Consider the following 6,572-nt stretch of genomic DNA (forward strand, 5'->3'; position numbering starts at 1 on the left):
AGTTTAGGGGAATGAGTGGCTTCTGCCCGTCAGAGAATCACTGATTCCGATAGGACTTCTCCAAATGTTCCCTGCGTGTCAAGTCCAGGGCTGGGCAGTGCTTTGACGCATAGCCCTCTTATGAGTCTTTGTAACATGAGGCTCTTATCTGATTCCCACTACTTGGTAGGAATGCTATGAAAATAGACGGCAGCATGGATATACTATAAAACAATATATCCAGAGAGGGCTTCTTCCAAACAAAATATTCTGTTGAGGGGTTGTAGAAATAAAGTTCAACAAATTAAATTATAATACATGCTTCGAGCTGGGCAATGTAAACAGAAAGCCTCTGACTGGCAGCGCTTGGAGCAATCAATAAGTCACTGATGTGCACACAGGACTCCCTCTGATCTCCATCAGCACTTTACCTGAGACTCTTCCAGATACTTTTTTGTTTCTTTGTTTACATAAAACTTGTACAAGTATGTTTATAGCAGCATTTTTCGTACTAGCCAAAAAGTAGAAACAACTCAAATGTCCATCAAGTGATAAATGGACAAACAAAATGTAGTATATCCATAGAATGAACTATGACTCATCTATAAAAAGGACTAAAGTACTGATATACGTTCAATATGGATAACCCTAGAAAGCATTATGCTAAGTCGAAGAAGCCAGTCACAAAAGACCACATATTGTAGGATTCATCTATATATAAAATGCCCCAAATAGGCGAAGCTCTATAAAAAGTGGACTCGTGGCTGCCCAGGACCAGGGAGGTAGGAGAAAAGTGGGACAGTGATTGCTAAAGGGTACAGGGTTTCTTGGGGGAGCGGGGGGGGGGATGGTGATGAAAATGTTTTAAAATTGATTATTGTCATTCTGTGAATTTACTAAAAACCATTTTAATTGTATACTATAAATGAGCAAACAGTATGGTAAGTGAATTATATCTTAATAGAGCTGTTATTGGCTCCTTCTTCCCTCCAAAAAAGGAAAAGGAACCAGGAACCTGTCTTTACGCTGTAGAAGTACCACACCTGTCGTCCCAACGTAATTATTATTACATTCTGTTCACTCTCCAAATGCCCTAGCTTATCTGATAAATGTGTGCCATCACCCTATCACTGTGTTATCAGCAGGTGGCTTTGCCCCCCTGGGCTTGTTTCCCAATCTGTAAAACAGGCACTACCCAGTTCTGATCACCTCTGACCCTAGCACTATATCCCAAAAGCTCTACTTTAGAAGTTGTAAAATCCTGCTCAGTTGGCCATAGGTTCATCATGCTTTGGAAAATGAACCTAAATTAGCAAAGAGTTGAAGCCCTGGGCCAGTATTAATTAATGGATCCCAGGAAACAGAGGCAAGACAAAGAGTAATTCCTTAGTGTACCAGTTACTGATATTCAAATTTCCTCCTATGCCACTAAGAAAGGTGATCCAATCACAGCAATGCGGGAAAAATGCTCTAACCACGTCCGCTACAAATGAAAAAAGATCAACATTTCCTATGAGGGAGCCTCACAGAAGACACCATAGCCTTAGAATTCCAGATACTTTTTATCATGTAAATGTGCATGCACACAGGCAGACACAGACACAGGACAAAGAAACAGCTCCATCTCTACTGGTGTCCTTCCTCCGCTTCCAGACTATACGCTTCCCTGTGTGGACCTTATAACTGACGCCCAACACACACATATTACCTGAAGATAGATTTGATTCAAAAAATGCTGTGTATGGTTCAGTCACTGTAAATCTCCCTTTCTCATGTAAGCACACCTGCAAAATCATTCTTTTAAAAAATTCAAATTGACCTAAGTTGAAATCCTCGTTCTGTGTGCATTAGGCTGCTTTCTTAAACGTTCACCTTTCTGAACCTCGGTTTTCTCCGCTGTTAGTTAAGAATAATGTTACTAGCCTTATAAGAACAATGCCTGGCACACAGTAAGCATCCAGTAAATATTTTGGAATGAATCAACACAGTAGGTCCTTACTGTAACTGTTACCGTGACAGTGATGACAATGACCATGACATTATATCCATCTATATATGCACTACTCAGCGCCCTTAAGCTCTATGCCTTTTACCTATGTAGTCTGCAAAGTGCTCCTTTGTTACAGGTAGGCATTCAGGTATCTAATCTGATTGACAGCAGAGCTGTTATTTCTTCCTGGGCCCTGTTCGTTCCAGACTCTCAATGTCCAGCAGCAGCAGCTCTCAATAAGCCCTCTCAAGCTCTTCCCTTCTCTGTCCCTAAGGCCGCCAAACTCATGTCTTGACAGAGAGGGCTTTTCCCAAACAAAATTTTTCAAGGGTGAGCTCTGCCTGCTAGTTTGCAGCCAGGGAAGGTCAATTAATGCCACTGGTTTCTTCCATTGTTATCCTAAACTCAGTGCCTTGCCCCTCGACTCCCAAACGACATGGGTATGACTTCCTATGCCCAACCTGTGGGCACCTGGCATTTTTATATCAGGGAATCTGTCAACGACAGCAAGGGAAGTTGCTCACTGCGTGTTTTCGTCTTAAGACGTCCGCTGTTCTGAGAGGTCAGAGGGTGACCTTTCATCAAGCTCCCTACGTGTGCCAGAGATGCTCTTTATGTGTTTTAACATGTAGCAAAGAGAGATTAAGCTCAGTGAAGCATGCCATTCATGAAGGCTCACTAAAATTATGCCGCTAATCTTTTAAATGGCAAGAACATTGTGCAATACAAAAGGAATCTTAGTAATTCCAAAGCTTTTACCCAACTGAGAAAGTTTAAATTTATAGAAACATATATTAGAGATAAAGAAGTTCAAGAAGGCTGGCTAAGGCCAAACTATCCCACTCCCCTGGTGTAGAGAAGCAGAAGGACCCTGTGGTAAGAGAGAAGGGGTGGAGGGAGAAGGGCAAAGGGCAAAAGCCTGGGTTTGAGATCTGACCTGGGCCCTAATACTTCAATTGCTTCACCTGTGGAGAGAGACTTGGCTCCCTGGTCTGGAGTGAGCCATTTCCTCAGCTTTCTCAATACTGAGCTGCTCTGCTGCCCCCACAGGCCTTCCTGTAGTAGGTACTTTAGGGTGATTGGTGACACCTGGCCCCATCCCAAGAGGACGTCTAAGGGCATCATTCATGTGGCCTGCATCACGGCAGGTGCTATACTATGCTGTCTCATGTATGTGTCAGAACAGCCCCTCAGGTGTGTGTCCTTATTGTGTAAACAGAAAATCTGGGGCTGGGCGAGGCAGTGTTTCACCTAAGATTATCTGGCTACGATGCAAACTCAGGGGCTCGCTCACACCAAAGCTACTACTACACTATGCTGTCTCCTAAGCTATATTTCATCTGAAACGGCCACAGGTGGTGGGCCAACTCTTCGGATACTGCAATCAGGTGACTCACAGGGAAAGGCCAGAGTACATGTGATCAAGGATTCCTTGTGCCTGTTCCCTTTCAGGAACACCTAGAACCCTGAGCTCACTTCTGGCAAGCCTGATCAAGAACTCAGTATATTTCTGATGTACTACACATGAACCTGTGTTCACCAGAAAAAAATAGAAAAATCCTGAGAAAGGGCCTGCCTTGAAATCACACAGAGTCATGGTTTCACATAACTATAGCTGTGTCTCTGTGCTTGAAAACACTTTTGTTCACCTTAAATGTGCAATTTGGTATTGTTACATTCCTACACATGTCTTATCCTGCTCAAGGTAAGGAAAGGAACCTTGACCCAGACATGCATGTCCACAGCAGAGCAGGACAGAGTGAGAATCGGCATTCAGGCTCCTGGCAAATGGTGACTTCAACCACAAAAGTGAGTGTGTGGAGCCTGCTCATTCACTTCAAACCTTGCAGAGCCCTGGCCAGTGCACTCAATGGTTAGAGCATCAGCCCAGGGACCAGAGGGTTGTGGGTTCAATTCCCGGCCAAGGGCATGTCCCCGGGTTGCAGGTTCAATCCCCAGTGCATGTGGGAAGCAACCAATCAATGGGTCTCTCTCACATCAAATTCTCTCTTTTTCTCCTCTTTCCCCCTCTCTTAAAATTACTGGAAAAAATATCCTCTGGTGAGGATTAACAAAAAAACAAACAAAACAAAAACCTTGAACAGATGTGCATGCAAATAATGACAAAGGGTGGGATGAAAGAAAGGCACAGGTAAAATATGATAGATGTTCAAGTGAGAGAAGGCCTTTCTTGTTGGATTAAGGAAGCATGTGAGGAGGTGGGCGCCTGTGAGGTTGCTTTCTAGACAAAGGCAATGGCATAACCAAAGGGAAGAAAGAAGTGAGCCAAAGGTACATTCAAAGAAAACCAACAGGGGGTGAGGTGTGTGGGAGACAAAGCCAGCTGAGCCAGGCCCCCAAGGGCCATCTGGGTCACTTGGAGGACACACACACAGCCTAAACAGTGGTCGGCAAACTCATTAGTCAGCAGAGTCAAATATCAACAGTACGATTGAAATTTCTTTTGAGAGCCAAAACTTTTAAACTTAAACTATATAGGTAGGTACATTATTATTAACTTAATTAGGGCACTCCTAAGGCTTAGGAAGAGCCACACTCAAGGGGCCAAAGAGCTGCATGTGGCTCACGAGCCGCAGTTTGCCGACCGCGGGCCTAAGAGGTAAGGAGACCCACTGCCTGTGGCAAGTAACGCAGTCAGATCAGGGCTTGCTTTGGGAAGGTTCACTGAGGGTAGTTTATAGGAAGAGCCAGAGGGGAGAAAGCACACGGATGAGGCCACTGATTGGGAAACAAATTCTAGGCAAAGGTGGTAAAAACAGCACTGGGACAACGGCAATGGAGAGGAAGAAGGAACATGTGCTCTCCAGAACCAAGACAAGCAGGACGTGGCAAGGGCGGTGATGTGAAGACAGAAGAGATGGCAGAGATGAAGTCAGTGTGGAGGTTCAAGCCAGTGTGATGGGACCAGTGGCCGTCCAGCCAGGTCTGAGGAGCAGAAGGTGGGAACAGACCTGGAATAGTGATGACCACAAGAAACCTGCTTCGGAAAATACTAGGAACTAGCACAACTTTCCAAAAGGCAATCACGATGTGGAGAAATGAGGCGCTGGGACCGGGAGTTTGGGACCACGGGTGGGCGGAGTGGAGGGTCCTATGCACAGAGTCCTTGAGGGACATCCACGTATTAGGAGATGGAAAGTGGACACAGGATAGAAAAGTTACAGGTACTAAAAGGGACAACAGGATAGGACCTATGAAAATGCCAAAGGTCTTGGGGAGTAGTATAACCTGAGAGAGATTAAAAGCCAGAGGTTAACACCATCTTGACCTAAAACATTTCAGACTGAGGGAGCAACTAAGGCTCCTGCATAGAGGTCAGCAGCAGAGGAAAAGAGAGTGACCCAAGAAACCGAGAGCCACTGTGCTGAGGATGATGACAACAATGAGATCAACAAGAAACACTTTCCACATGGAAATCTGGAAAAGCAAAGGTTTTCCACTGCAGCCTAGTCTACATTGGCAGGGCTGGGGCCACTTCTCATTGCTCCTGTGCCTCCAACATACATGCTTTCTTGCCGTGGTAGCTGCAGTGGTGCTTAATCTGATGCATTGAGCAATTTTCACTCCTTCCACAGGGATCTCGTTCTAGATCAAATCAGTTCCTAAAGATGAACACTCAAACTCATTCACTGTAAACCTTATTTTCCCCGGAAAGAAAACCCCACAAAAGTCCATTCTATCTGGGTTCTAATAGTACTGGCACTCCAGCATTCTCCTTTACAGGAACAATGTGGTGTGTTCGGCAGTCAAGAGATTTCTAATGAGGCTTCCCTGTTTAAACAGTAACTAGACAAAATGCAAACGAACAGACAAATAAAATCCACCCCAAAACAGTAACTAGACAACTGGCCTGGTCATTAAAAAACAGGCTACCAACTGGAGCCTCCAAAGCAGGTCCAAACCAATGAGATCGACCTATATGCCAGTCAACCCCTGCCAATCTTTTCCTCTTCATTCCCAGGTTAAAAGGAAGAAGACTGGGACAAAATGCAGATGGCTTTCTTGCTGAAAGGCTGCAGGTCCACCTGGAAACCTTGCACCTATTGCTTTCTGAGCTCCACGGCTATCAAACTTAAACTCCTGTGGCCTTATCTTTCCAAGATAATATTCTATCATCTCCAAACACTGACTGTCTGGCTAAACTCAATTCCATGCCCACCCATTCCTCACTGCTTTTCTCTTTAGGGACCCAAAGAGAAAGAAGAAGAAAATCAGAGAAAGGGCCTAATAGAAATTGCACAACCTGCAACTCCAGGAGCAGGTTCCAAAAGGGACATGTCCTTCCAGAGGCTGTGCTGTTGACTGTCTCCTCAAGCTTCCCCAACCTCAGTCAGAAGGTGGGCTGGGGATCCACAATAGATGGAGCAGAGAGAAGATGGACCCAGCATTGATGGGGGCAGAGCTTTGGAAACCACATGGCAGGAAAACTGTCTCAAAAGGAAAAAGGTCAACCGCCTAGATTAGTGGTCGGCAAACTGCGGCTCAAGAGCCACATGCAGCTCTTTGCCCCTTGAGTGTGGCTCTTCCACAAAATACCACGTGCAGGCGCGCATGTACAGTGTGATTGAAACTTTGTGGCCCA

At 45.1% G+C, this 6,572-nt stretch overlaps 1 protein-coding gene across 2 annotated transcripts in view; it reads right to left on the reverse strand.

Moving 5' to 3' along the window:
• The window catches only part of CUX1 (cut-like homeobox 1), a 372,075-nt gene that overhangs the window by 218,346 nt on the left and 147,157 nt on the right, over window positions 1–6,572 (reverse strand). The gene's annotated exons all lie outside the window — the stretch shown is intronic.

The sequence above is a fragment of the Myotis davidii genome, unplaced genomic scaffold (genome assembly GCF_000327345.1).
Source record: "Myotis davidii unplaced genomic scaffold, ASM32734v1 scaffold726, whole genome shotgun sequence".
Taxonomy (NCBI): domain Eukaryota; kingdom Metazoa; phylum Chordata; class Mammalia; order Chiroptera; family Vespertilionidae; genus Myotis; species Myotis davidii.